Source organism: Lissotriton helveticus, chromosome 1_1 (assembly GCF_964261635.1).
Source record: "Lissotriton helveticus chromosome 1_1, aLisHel1.1, whole genome shotgun sequence".
Lineage (NCBI taxonomy): Eukaryota > Metazoa > Chordata > Amphibia > Caudata > Salamandridae > Lissotriton > Lissotriton helveticus.
The window spans coordinates 1,880,881,029-1,880,893,431 of NC_136057.1; the positions used below are offsets into that span (position 1 = coordinate 1,880,881,029).

The 12,403-nt window shown below is 48.5% G+C and overlaps 2 protein-coding genes across 5 annotated transcripts in view; one reads left to right on the top strand and one right to left on the bottom strand.

The window, feature by feature from the left end:
- Positions 1-6,926, bottom strand: part of LOC144754462 (uncharacterized) — a 92,968-nt gene extending 86,042 nt beyond the window's left edge. For 2 of the 3 annotated variants that reach the window (XR_013594727.1, XM_078642265.1), the window contains exon 1: positions 6,792-6,926. The gene's annotated coding sequence lies outside the window, so the exon portion shown is untranslated. The remainder of the gene's footprint in view (positions 1-6,791) is intronic. The other variant, XM_078642275.1, reaches the window with a different exon arrangement.
- FAM20B (FAM20B glycosaminoglycan xylosylkinase) overlaps positions 6,918-12,403 on the top strand; it is a 188,478-nt gene continuing 182,992 nt past the window's right edge. The window contains exon 1 of one of the 2 annotated variants that reach the window (XM_078642242.1): positions 6,918-7,040. The gene's annotated coding sequence lies outside the window, so the exon portion shown is untranslated. Of the gene's footprint in view, positions 7,045-12,403 lie in introns of both variants that reach the window. The other variant, XM_078642251.1, reaches the window with a different exon arrangement.

Consider the following 12,403-nt stretch of genomic DNA (forward strand, 5'->3'; position numbering starts at 1 on the left):
CTATCGCAGGTTCATCAAAGATTTTTCGGACATGGTGGTACCATTAACTAGACTCACCCGAAAAAGAATCAAATTCCTATGGAATGAGGAAGCTCAAGCCGCTTTCGTGAGGTTGAAAAATGCGTTCACCACAGCCCCGGTTCTCACGCATGCTAATCCCTCATTGCCATATATTGTGGAGGCAGATGCGTCCGACGTCGCTATTGGAGCGGTTCTCTCTCAACGGCAAGACACCACGGGCTATCTGCACCCCATCGCCTTCATGTCAAGGAAATTAAACGAGGCAGAGACACACTACGCCATAGCAGAAAAGGAACTTTTGGCCATTCGCGACGCATTTATGGAATGGAGACATCTGCTGTTGGGAGCCGTGCATCAGGTCACTGTATATACCGACCATCGGAATTTACAGTTCATGCGGTCTGCTAGAAATCTCACGCCCCGACAGTTGAGATGGATGCAGTTTTTTGCGGAATATCACTTCCTGGTAACATTTCGTCCAGGGAGGGACAATAAGAAAGCAGACGCCTTGACCAGACAAGACACTGCTCCCATGAGAGAGACACCCCCAGAGGTATCCATCATCGAACCGAGCAAATTCCTCTGTGCTACACACCCCGAGACTTTCCTTCAAAGAGTACGTCAAGACCTGCAATACCGGGTCTGGAGGAGTTGGTTGCGTTCCCATCCTGAATGGCGATCAAGGGAAGGGATCGCTCTGAAGGGTAAACAAATCCTCGTTCCTGCTGTTTCTTTGAGGAAACTCGTGTTTGGATGGTGCCATACAGTTCCTAGCGCAGGTCATCAAGGAGAAGACAAGACGCTGGATCGGGTGCTGCGCCAATTCTGGTGGCCTGAGGTGCGGAGAGATGTGAAGGCATGGGTAAAAGAATGCACAGTATGCGCACAATCAAAGACGGACCATCACCGGAAAGCGGGCCTACTACAAATCATGCCTACCCCAGAGGAGCCGTGGGAAAGAATCTCCATTGACTTCATCGTGGGGTTGCCGGAAAGTCAGGGAAACACGGCCATAATAGTGGTAGTGGACTATCTTACCAAAATGGGTCATTTCCTACCATGCAAACAAGTACCTACGGCTAGCCAACTAGCCAACATGTTGTTGCAACACGTGGTGAGGATGCACGGAATCCCCAGGACTATCGTCTCAGATCACAGCAAAATTCTGGAAAACATGGTGTGAGGCTCTCAGAATCGATACCACACTGTCTACGAGCTTTCACCCACAAACCGACGGGCAAACCGAAAGACTCAATCAAACCCTGAAACAGTACCTCCGATGTTATGTCAACAACAACACAGAGGCATGGGTGGAGTGGCTGTGGGTGGCGGAAGTCGCATATAACAGTGCAAAACATGCATCCACTGCTTACTCTCCCTTTTATTGTACGTACGGGTTTCACCCGAGGTTCAACCCTGTGGTCTTGCCAAAACAAGTAGGGAAACTTCCTGATCTCAAACAAAGGTTGCAGAGCATGCGCAAGGTGATACTGAACACGAGAGCAAATTTGCAGAGAGCCAAGAGCAGGAGAGAGAGGGCGATAGAAGGCGAGAGAGAGAAGGCGAGAGAGAGAGAAGGCGAGAGAGAGAGAAGGCGAGAGAGAGAGAAGGCGAGAGAGAGAGAAGGCGAGAGAGAGAGAAGGCGAGAGAGAGAGAAGGCGAGAGAGAGAGAAGGCGAGAGAGAGAGAAGGCGAGAGAGAGAGAAGGCGAGAGAGAGAGAGAGAGAAGGCGAGAGAGAGAGAGAGAGAAGGCGAGAGAGAGAGAGAGAGAAGGCGAGAGAGAGAGAGAGAGAAGGCGAGAGAGAGAGAGAGAGAAGGCGAGAGAGAGAGAGAGAGAAGGCGAGAGAGAGAGAGAGAGAAGGCGAGAGAGAGAGAGAGAGAGAGAGAAGGCGAGAGAGAGAGAGAGAGAAGGCGAGAGAGAGAGAGAGAGAAGGCGAGAGAGAGAGAGAGAAGGCGAGAGAGAGAGAGAGAAGGCGAGAGAGAGAGAGAGAAGGCGAGAGAGAGAGAGAGAGAGAGAGAAGGCGAGAGAGAGAGAAGGCGAGAGAGAGAGAGAGAGAGAGAGAAGGCGAGAGAGAGAGAGAGAGAAGGCGAGAGAGAGAGAGAGAGAAGGCGAGAGAGAGAGAGAAGGCGAGAGAGAGAGAGAGAAGGCGAGAGAGAGAGAGAGAAGGCGAGAGAGAGAGAGAGAAGGCGAGAGAGAGAGAGGGCGAGAGAGAGAGAGAAGGCGAGAGAGAAGGCGAGAGAGAAGGCGAGAGAGAGAGAAGGCGAGAGAGAGAGAAGGCGAGAGAGAAGGCGAGAGAGAGAAAGAAGGCGAGAGAAAGAAAGCGAGAGAGAGAGAGAAGGCGAGAGAGAGAGAGAGAGAGAAGGCGAGAGAGAGAGAGAGAAAGAGAAGGCGAGAGAGAGAGAAGGCGAGAGAGAGAGAGAAAGAGAGAGAAGGCGAGAGAGAGAGAGAAAGAGAGAGAAGGCGAGAGAGAGAGAAAGAGAAGGCGAGAGAGAGAGAAAGAGAAGGCGAGAGAGAGAGAAAGAGAAGGCGAGAGAGAGAAAGAGAAGGCGAGAGAGAGAGAGAAAGAGAGAGAAGGCGAGAGAGAGAGAGAAAGAGAGAGAAGGCGAGAGAGAGAGAGAAAGAGAGAGAAGGCGAGAGAGAGAGAAAGAGAGAGAAGGCGAGAGAGAGAGAAAGAGAAGGCGAGAGAGAGAGAAAGAGAAGGCGAGAGAGAGAGAAAGAGAAGGCGAGAGAGAGAAAGAGAAGGCGAGAGAGAGAGAGAAAGAGAGAGAAGGCGAGAGAGAGAGAGAAAGAGAGAGAAGGCGAGAGAGAGAGAGAAAGAGAGAGAAGGCGAGAGAGAGAGAAAGAGAGAGAAGGCGAGAGAGAGAGAAAGAGAAGGCGAGAGAGAGAGAGAGAGAAGGCGAGAGAGAGAGAGAGAAGGCGAGAGAGAGAGAGAGAGAAGGCGAGAGAGAGAGAGAGAGAAGGCGAGAGAGAGAGAGAGAGAAGGCGAGAGAGAGAGAGAGAGAAGGCGAGAGAGAGAGAGAGAGAGAGAGAAGGCGAGAGAGAGAGAGAGAGAAGGCGAGAGAGAGAGAGAGAAGGCGAGAGAGAGAGAGAGAAGGCGAGAGAGAGAGAGAGAAGGCGAGAGAGAGAGAGAGAAGGCGAGAGAGAGAGAGAGAAGGCGAGAGAGAGAGAGAGAGAGAGAGAAGGCGAGAGAGAGAGAAGGCGAGAGAGAGAGAGAGAGAGAGAGAAGGCGAGAGAGAGAGAGAGAGAAGGCGAGAGAGAGAGAGAGAGAAGGCGAGAGAGAGAGAGAAGGCGAGAGAGAGAGAAGGCGAGAGAGAGAGAGAGAAGGCGAGAGAGAGAGAGAGAAGGCGAGAGAGAGAGAGGGCGAGAGAGAGAGAGAAGGCGAGAGAGAGAGAGAAGGCGAGAGAGAAGGCGAGAGAGAAGGCGAGAGAGAGAGAAGGCGAGAGAGAGAGAGAGAGAAAGAGAAGGCGAGAGAGAGAAAGAAGGCGAGAGAAAGAAAGCGAGAGAGAGAGAGAAGGCGAGAGAGAGAGAGAGAGAGAAGGCGAGAGAGAGAGAGAGAAAGAGAAGGCGAGAGAGAGAGAAGGCGAGAGAGAGAGAGAAAGAGAGAGAAGGCGAGAGAGAGAGAGAAAGAGAGAGAAGGCGAGAGAGAGAGAAAGAGAAGGCGAGAGAGAGAGAAAGAGAAGGCGAGAGAGAGAAAGAGAAGGCGAGAGAGAGAGAGAAAGAGAGAGAAGGCGAGAGAGAGAGAGAAAGAGAGAGAAGGCGAGAGAGAGAGAGAAAGAGAGAGAAGGCGAGAGAGAGAGAAAGAGAGAGAAGGCGAGAGAGAGAGAAAGAGAAGGCGAGAGAGAGAGAAAGAGAAGGCGAGAGAGAGAGAAAGAGAAGGCGAGAGAGAGAAAGAGAAGGCGAGAGAGAGAGAGAAAGAGAGAGAAGGCGAGAGAGAGAGAGAAAGAGAGAGAAGGCGAGAGAGAGAGAGAAAGAGAGAGAAGGCGAGAGAGAGAGAGAAAGAGAGAGAAGGCGAGAGAGAGAGAAAGAGAGAGAAGGCGAGAGAGAGAGAAAGAGAAGGCGAGAGAGAGAGAAAGAGAAGGCGAGAGAGAAAGAGAGAAAGAGAAGGCGAGAGAGAAAGAGAGAGAAAGAGAAGGCGAGAGAGAGAGAAAGAGAAGGCGAGAGAGAGAAAGAAGGCGAGAGAAAGAAAGCGAGAGAGAGAAGGCGAGAGAGAGAGAGAGAGAGAAAGAGAAGGCGAGAGAGAGAGAGAGAAAGAGAAGGCGAGAGAGAGAGAGAGAAAGAGAAGGCGAGAGAGAGAGAGAGAAAGAGAAGGCGAGAGAGAGAGAGAGAAAGAGAAGGCGAGAGAGAGAGAAAGAGAAGGCGAGAGAGAGAGAAAGAGAAGGCGAAAGAGAGAGAAAGAGAAGGCGAGAGAGAGAGAAAGAGAAGGCGAGAGAGAGAGAAAGAGAAGGCGAGAGAGAGAGAAAGAGAAGGCGAGAGAGAGAGAGAAGAGAGAGAAGGCGCGAGAGAGAGAGAGAAAGAGAAGGCGAGAGAGAGAAAGAGAAGGCGAGAGAGAGAAAGAGAAGGCGAGAGAGAGAAAGAGAAGGCGAGAGAGAAAGAGAAGGCGAGAGAGAAAGAGAAGGCGAGAGAGAAAGAGAAGGCGAGAGAGAAAGAGAAGGCGAGAGAGAAAGAGAAGGCGAGAGAGAAAGAGAAGGCGAGAGAGAAAGAGAAGGCGAGAGAGAAAGAGAAGGCGAGAGAGAAAGAGAAGGCGAGAGAGAAAGAGAAGGCGAGAGAGAAAGAGAAGGCGAGAGAGAAAGAGAAGGCGAGAGAGAAAGAGAAGGCGAGAGAGAAAGAGAAGGCGAGAGAGAAAGAGAAGGCGAGAGAGAGAAGGCGAAAGAGAGAGAGAAGGCGAGAGAGAGAAGGCGAGAGAGAGAAAGAGAAGGCGAGAGAGAGAGAGAGAGAAAGAGAAAGAGAAGGCGAGAGAGAGAGAAAGAGAAAGAGAAGGCGAAAGAGAGAGAGAAGGCGAGAGAGAGAAAGAGAAGGCGAGAGAGAGAGAGAGAGAGAAAGAGAAAGAGAAGGCGAGAGAGAGAGAAAGAGAAAGAGAAGGCGAAAGAGAGAGAGAGAAGGCGAGAGAGAGAGAGAAGGCGAGAGAAGGAGAGAGAGAAAGAGAAGGCGAGAGAGAGAGAGAAGGCGAGAGAGAGAGAAAGAGAAGGCGAGAGAAGGCGAGAGAGAAAGAGAAGGCGAGAGAAGGCGAGAGAGAGAGAAAGAGAAGGCGAGAGAAGGCGAGAGAGAGAGAAAGAGAAGGCGAGAGAGAGAGAAAGAGAAGGCGAGAGAGAGAGAAAGAGAAGGCGAGAGAGAGAGAAAGAGAAGGCGAGAGAGAGAGAAAGAGAAGGCGAGAGAGAAAGAGAAGGCGAGAGAGAGAGAAAGAGAAGGCGAGAGAGAGAGAAAGAGAAGGCGAGAGAGAGAGAAAGAGAAGGCGAGAGAGAGAGAAAGAGAAGGCGAGAGAGAGAGAAAGAGAAGGCGAGAGAGAGAGAAAGAGAAGGCGAGAGAGAGAGAAAGCGAAAGAGAGAGAAAAAGAGAAGGCGAGAGAGAGAGAAAAAGAGAAGGCGAGAGAGAGAAGGCGAGAGAGAGAAAGAGAAGGCGAGAGAAAGAGAAAATAGGAAATATTAATGTGATTCATCTCAGGGCTCGATCCCTCAGTACTTTAGCAGTAGGTCAGGTTGTAACTGGATAATATATGGCTGGGATCGATAGTGGCAGATGTAACAAGACCGGCTTCATTTTTACAGAGATCTTAGCGGTCAAGGTAAATTAGCGCAAACAGGGAATACGTAATTGGCCCTGTCTCAATAATATATACAAACGAGTTAAAAACATTGCATGCACATGGAACGAAACCAGAATGATAGCCTTTTTTGCGAAAGTAGATATTGCAAGATGTTGGAATGCGTCGGACTACGTTTCCTAAATAGGGCGTAAACCTCAATCGCCACAGGCAACCAGGCCTTTCAATTACACAAATAGCAAACAAAATAAAGAACCAGCATTACAACGGCTAAGTTATTTGAAGCATTTATCCTTATGCTTTGAAACGCATCCATGAAAACTGCCAGTGTTTTAGAAGATGTGCTGCTCTGCACACTACACAGCTTGGGGAACGTGACCAGGATTCAACAATAGAGCACACATTCATTTAGTAATGAAGGCTCACTACAAGTTGCAAGGACACAAGTAATGCTCAACAATATACAATATTCACATAAATAAATGTGTTTAGCCTTTTTTGATTGACAACTTTTCAGTAGATCGAAAACTGTTCCATTTGGTCGAGAATCTTGAATACACGCAGGTGCACTTGGAACCAACATGGGACCTACAATATCCGGGCAGTAATTTATCTTTCCTTACGGCGAAGAACTAGCTGTAAAACACATTTTTTAGGCTTTTTGCAATTTTCCACAACTTACACAGGCACGCACTACGTCACACATACACAAAAATACACATGCTCAAACACAAAAATACACATGCTCAAACACAAAAGGTGCATATTAAACAAGCAGGCAGGCTGATACAGACAAACATCAAACACACATAATACACACACATTGCAACGCAGGTATTCATTATAACACGTACGAAGCACACACATGCAGGGAGCTGCGTCTGAATTTGCCCCCTTAATGAAAACTCGTGCTTTCCGAAAAATGAGGAAGCTGGTCTGGGACGGAAATTGAGGAGCTGGGACCGAGAGCGGAGGATCGATGCTGCTCTTTTTTAACAGCTGCAGCACTTACCTGAGTATACGCTGGAATCGACGAAGGAAGTGGAGTTGGAAAAATAAAGAGAACGATGCCAATCCATCTGTCCCTTTAATGGCCATTGCACTCACGGCAATGTTCGCTCTTGCCGCAGAACAATGACGTCACTTCCGGCGCTCCCGGATGTGCGTAGGCTTTTGCTAGAGGAAGTAAAGGTGAGAGAGCTGCTCTGCATTGAGGATCTGCGGTTCGAGTCCCAGCCAGGCGGCAGACTGATGGTTTACAGTAGGTGATTTTGGCATTGTGTTCGAGGCAACTGCTTTTTAAAAATGTATTTTAGTATTGTGATGGAGTGAATTCGGCAGTCACCATGACGACAACGCTTGTTTTCCTTTGCAAGACCTATTCCTCGGGCCATGAGCAGGTCTGTCCGCAGTTGTTTAAAGAATCTAACAATCGGATTCCACTAAACTATGTGTTTATGGAAATACTCTATGAAGGAAGTGCAGCCTGGGGGTACAGAAAGTATCATATCACAGCAGCGCCTCCCGGCATTCCGCATTCATAAAAAGTTTGGGGGTTTGTAGGGCTTTTGGATTTTAGGGCGTACATGGTCATTTTACGGTTGAGGGTGGGTTTGTGTTTTGGGGGGCCAGGTGTAATTTAAGGGTTTAGAGCATGTTTAGGTTTGGGGTTAGGATGACATTTTAACAGGGCACAGCTTCCACCCACCTCCCTTCTTCACTCCGATGCTGCACCAAAGCTCCTCCGATTCTCAGCAGCATTGGAGAGGCACAGCGGGATGGCAACCCTCACACCTCCAGCTCTTGATGAGCTGTTAAGAGGTGCTTCGAAGGTGACTGAGAGCGAGGGGCTGCAGGTTCAGGAGCAGCGGCATCTATTCAGATGCAAACAGCCCTGAGTGCATCATGTCTCTGCTATTTAGAGGGGGGCTCACACATTCCATTTCTACCCAGGGCCCCAAACATCCGAGACTCGGCCAGATTACACCACCGATTACACTGAGGCAGCACGTGGTTCTCTTCACAGAGCGTAATTACTGTCACTAAATTGTAAGCAAACCTCGGTTCCTCAAACATGCCGTCTATAATGTAAGAAAATAAAGAAATGGCACAATCTCACCCACACTGATTAACAAAGTATGGAGGACAATCAGTTAAATCAGTTCTCTTAGAGTATCTCCTGTAAGTACTGTACATCACAGTGGGGGGTGGCATTTTGGACAGAGAGCCTGTCTTCTCGTTGTCTTGTGCAGGAGGGGGCGAGGAGCCCAAGATTATACTAGAATACTGCATGCCCAACCCTGTGCCCACCCTGGTGGATCCTGTTCCCTCTCCTGTGATGGCTCCTGCCCTCCCCTCAGTGATGGCTCCTGTCCCCCCATGTGGTGGCTCCAGTCCACCCCCCCCGCCTGTGATGGCTTCTGTCCCCCCATGTTGTGGCTCCAGTCCACACCACCTGTGATGGCTCTTGTCCCCCCCTGTGGTGGATCCTGTCTCCGCCCTGGGTGGCTTCTGTCCCAGTCCTGGAACGGCCCCTGCAGCGAGGGTGAAGTTCTTGATGGGCCTCTTCTCAAAAGGGCTCAGCTCAAAATTAATATGGAAAGGTCGACGAGTAAGTAAGTGAAGGGATGGGTGAATGGCTGGATGAATTAGTGAAAGGGTGAATGGATGAATGAAAGATTGAATAAATGGATAATGAGAGAGGATGGATGGATTGATGAGTGAGGGGAAGGATGGAGAGAAAATGTAAATAGCTGGATGTATGGGTGAAAGGGTAGCTGGATGATGGATGAGGGGAAGGATGATGGATGAGGAGAAGGATGGATGGATGGAGGGGAAGGATGGATGGATGAGGGGATGGATGGATGAGGGGATGGATGGATGGATGGGAAGGATGGATGGATGAGGGGAAGGATGGATGAGGAGAAGGATGGATGGATGAGGGGAAGGATAAATGGATGGATGGGTGAGGGGAAGGATGGATGATAGGAAGGATAGATGAGGGGATGGATGAGGGGAAGGATGGATGGATGAGGGGAAGGATGGATGGATGATGAGGGGAAGGATGGGTGGATGATGAGTGGGTGGGTAGAAGGATGGATGGATGATGAGGGAAAAGGATGGATGGATGATGATGGAGATGGATGGATGATGAGGGGAAGGATGGATGGATGATGAGGGGAAGAACGGATGGATGGATGGAAGGATGATGGGTGGGTGAAAGGATGGATGGAGAGTCGGTGGGTGAAAGGATGGATGGATGATGAGTGGGTGGGTGAAAGGATGGATGATGAGTGGGTGGGTGAAAGGATGGATGGGTGGGTGGATAGTGGGTGGGTGAAAGGATGGATCAGTGGATTGGATGGTGGGTGGGTGAAAGGATGGATGGGTGGGGGAAAGGATGGGTGGGTGGGTGGATGGTGGGTGGATGGATGGTTGGGTGGATGATGGGTGGGTAGGTGGATGAGTGAAATGATGGATGCATTGATAAGTGCAAGGGTGAATGAATGGACGTATGAGTGAAAGGGTGGATGGATGAGTGAGTGAAAGGGAGGGTAGATGGACAAAAGGATGAATAGATGTGTGAAGGAGTGAAATGATAGATGGATGAGTGATAGGGTCAATGGATGGATTCATGAGTGGATGAGTAGATGGGTGGGTGGATGGATGGATGGAAGGAAGGATGGCTAAGTGAAAGGGAGGATGAATGGATGACTAAAATAGTGGATGGGTGGAAGGATTAGTAAGTGAAAGGATGGCTGGATTGGTGAAAGGGTAAATGGCTGAATGGATGAGTGAATGGATGGATGGGATGAAGAGTGGATGGATAAGTGTACAGGTGGATAGGTTGAAAGGATGGATGGATGGATAATGGAGGATGAGTGAAAGGATGGATGAGGGGATGGATGAAGGGATGGATGAGTGAAATGATAGATGGAAGGATACATGAAGGATAGGTTTGCAAACGGTTGAATATGTTTGGAAATGGCTGGGTTTACTTATATACTATTGCGTGACCTCTGATGTGTCTGTATAACGTACCTATTGTCCTGAAGTTTTGTCCTGAATTTTGACCTCCTGTCCTGAATTTGTGTCCTGAATTTTGACCCTTTGTCCTGAATTTTTACACTCACCGTCCTGAATTTGCACCAATGCCAGTTGGTCACCCTATTTGGGGTGCGAGGGTTAATTGTAGGGTTTAGGGTGTGTTTGGGTTTTAGGGTACAAGGGTTAATTTGGGGGTTCGGTTGTGTTTGGGTTTTGGGATGCCAGGGTTAGTGTTAGGGTTTAGGGTGTGTTTGGGTTTTAGAGTACAAGGGTTAATATTAGGGTTTAGGGTGTTTTTGGGTTTGGTGTGCAAGGGTTAATTTGGGGGTTCAGGGTGTGTTTGGGTTTTGGGGTGCCAGGGTTAATTTTAGGGTTTAGGGTGTGTTTGGGTTTGGGGTGCAAGGGTTAATTTGGGGGTTCAGGGTGTGTTTGGGTTTTGGGGTGCCAGGGTTAATTTTAGGGTTTAGGGTGTGTTTGGGTTTGTGGTGCAAGGGTTAATTTGGGGGTTCAGGGTGTGTTTGGGTTTTGGGGTGCCAGGGTTAATTTGAGGGTTTAGGGTGTGTTTGGGTTTTGGGGTGCAAGGGTTAATATTGGGGTTCAGGGTGTGTTTGGGGTTTGGGGTGCAAGGGTTAATATGGGGGTTCAGGGTGTGTTTGGGTTTTGGGGTGCCAGGGTTAATTTTAGGGTTTAGGGTGTGTTTGGGTTTGGGGTGCAAGAGTTAATTTGGGGGTTCAGGGTGTGTTTGGGTTTTGGGGTGTGTTTGGGTTTTGGGGTGCCAGGGTTAATTTTAGGGTTTAGGGTGTGTTTGGGTTTTGGGGTGCAAGGGTTAATTTGGGGGTTCAGGGTGTGTTTGGGTTTTGGGGTGCCAGGGTTAATATTGGGGTTCAGGGTGTGTTTGGGTTTTGGGGTGCAAGGGTTAATATTGGGGTTCAGGGTGTGTTTGAGTTTTGGGATGCAAGGGTTAATTTGGGGGTTCAGGGTGTGTTTGGGTTTTGGGGCTCCCAGCTGCAGGAGGTCAGACGTTTATCTGCAATTCATTGTGCAATCATCCAACAGTTTGCATTTTTCTGGAAAACTGAAACCAAAGTGGTGGACGTGCTCTTTAAATAGACAAACAATTCTTGTTAAAATCACCAGACGCAAAAACATCTTATTGAAAACACAATAGTACCTTTGAAGTATTCAGATGCTTATTTTCAAATCACCCCAAAGTCATCAGGAACAATGTCATCTTGTAAAGTTATCGGAGAGTCATTTACAAGTCATCCTCAGATCATCAGGAATAATGACACCTTCTGAAGTCAGCAGATACTAACTTTCACGTCCTCCTTAAATCATCATGAATAATGACACCTACTATAGTCATCAGGTACTCCTTTTCAAGTCATCCTTTAATCATCACCAATAATGACACCTAATAGAGTCATCAGATACTCATTTTCAAGTCATCCTCAAATCCTCAGGCTGAGCTTCTGCAGCTTGCTGATGACTTCAAGAGCTTGATGATGTCTGATGACGTGTAAATGACTTCTAAGGTAGTTGGATGATCATCCAATGACTCTGGGATGGCTTCTAAAGTAATCCTGTTTAATCCTGGGTGTCTACCTCGGTAGAATTAAAGGCGTATTCTAACCGCCCAATTGAAACTGTAGCCCACAGAGTGCACCGCATTTTTGCAGCGGGTACATCAACTTATCCAAAACATCTTCTTTGGACTGATAACGTGTGGACAGGAGGTAAGAGGCCGTTTTTTGCCTGGTGTGTAAACTCTGGAGTAATCTCGCTGATATTGAGGTCTTTGACCTTCCACATATCATGTACATTTTTGGTTGATGCATCATTCGTGTGCTATTTTCCCAGCTCAATCGTTTGTTGATTTCAGCAAAGCAATTAAGTAAACTGTGTGACTGTGATGCAGAAATGTAACCTTTTTAACTGGTTGGAGAGGGTCCCATGCACTCGTTCTGAAATACTGTTTTAGTTGCATATTTTTTGCGATTTGGTATGTAATGCTGTCGGAATACAGCAATATAAGAGTATGGCAAGATGGTTGAGCAGGGCCAGACTGGCTACCGGGCGTTTTGGTGTGCTGCCAAGCTGGGGGCTGATTTCGTTGATGGGAACCTGCGTGTGTTTAAAACCATTGGTTTTGCTTTGTTTGCTTAGAAGCACGCAGGTCCCCATCAACGAAATCAGCCCCCACTGCAGTGAAATCAGCCCCCAGCTTGGCAGTTCACCAAAACGCCCGGTAGCCAGTCCGGCCCTGTGGTTGAGGCTTTATAGACTAGAACATGTGTAAGAGAACTGGTTTTTTTGCCGGTTCCCCCACACTTTTCACCCTCATTTGGAATACTAGCTGCTGGCTTTTCAACTGAGAATGTACTGTAGCCTGCTAACCAAACCTCAGTGCCAGTTATCTAACCCTTTACAAATTGGCTATCTCCAATTGGCAAGTACTGATTTATAAGTCCCTATTATATGGTACCAAGGGCATGTAAGGCAGATTGTCCACCCAGGGCTACAGTACTGATTGTTCCACCCCGTGTGTGACAAAGTACAAAATGGCTTCCAGCCTGC